At 44.3% G+C, this 1,131-nt stretch overlaps 1 non-coding gene across 1 annotated transcript; it reads right to left on the bottom strand.

Moving 5' to 3' along the window:
- Window positions 1-292: 292 nt before the first annotated feature.
- Window positions 293-399, bottom strand: LOC120278281. The gene has a single exon (XR_005541620.1). It is a non-coding gene; the product is annotated as a small nucleolar RNA R71 (small nucleolar RNA).
- Between the last annotated feature and the right edge of the window lie 732 nt (window positions 400-1,131).

The following is a 1,131-nucleotide window of genomic DNA, read 5'->3' as shown; positions in this document are numbered from 1 at the left end:
TCAGAACTTTGAGCTAAGGCCGGCATTCATCCACATGTTGGAGTAATCCGCACAGTTTAACGGTTTGGCCGATGAGGATCCAAACAGTCACATAGAGAGCTTTTTTGAGGTGTGTGATATCCTAAAGATAAATGGGGTGACGGATGATGCCATCAAATTGAGAGCCTTCCCATTTTCCCTAAAGGGGAGAGCGAACCTGTGTCTACACTCATTACCTAGAGCATCAATTATTACGTGAGAGGAGATGATAGAAGCTTTTCTAACCCGTTATTTTCCTCCCGGAAAATCAGCAAAGCTTAGGAACGAGATCTCATCCTTTGTTCAGTTGGAATTGGAGTCTCTATTTGAGACATGGGAAAGGTTCAAGGAGCTCCTGAGGAAGTGCCAGCAACATGAATTCCCGGAGTGGATGATTGTTCAAACCTTTTACAATTGTTTGAACCCGAGTACAAGGCAACTCTTGGATGTGGCATCAGGAGGTACCTTAGGTAGCAAGACCCCCTGATGAGACCCGTCAGTTGATTGAAGAAATGGGGTTAAACAGCTACCAATGGAATGCTAGGGAGAAGGAAAAGGTGGCCGGTCTTCATGAAATAGATACGGTAACTTCATTGGCAGCCCAAGTGGAAAATTTGAGTAAGAAGTTAGATCTTCTAATGTCAAACAGAGTGGCGGCTGTGACTAATTGTACCGGGTGTGGTGGAGGACATGTTCCCTCCGATTGCCCAATCTCTATTGGTGATGTTTCTTCAGTGGAGAATGTTGATTTTGTAGGTAATGGCATGAGACCTCAAGGAAACCCATATAGCAATACCTACAATCCGGGTTGGAAGAATTATCCCAATTTTTCATGGAGTAACCAGGGTCCACAAAAGGCCATGGGCCACCAGATTTTCAACAACAACAACAAGCCCTCTTAAGTGGAAAACAGAGTCTCAGGTTTGGAAACCCGAATGAGTGACCTGGAGAAGATTTTGACTAGATTCATACAATCTGCAAATACAAGGTTTGAATCAGTTGAGTCTACACTTCGCAACCACACCGCCTCTTTGCATAATCTTGAAAATCAAGTGGGGCAAATTGCGAAGTCTCTCTCCGAAAAGCCACATGGAAGCTTACCAAGCAATACAG

The sequence above is a fragment of the Dioscorea cayenensis genome, chromosome 15, assembly GCF_009730915.1.
Source record: "Dioscorea cayenensis subsp. rotundata cultivar TDr96_F1 chromosome 15, TDr96_F1_v2_PseudoChromosome.rev07_lg8_w22 25.fasta, whole genome shotgun sequence".
NCBI classification, from domain to species: domain Eukaryota; kingdom Viridiplantae; phylum Streptophyta; class Magnoliopsida; order Dioscoreales; family Dioscoreaceae; genus Dioscorea; species Dioscorea cayenensis.
The sequence above is the reverse complement of the archived record's forward strand: the minus strand, read 5'-3'. Positions and strand labels throughout refer to the sequence as shown.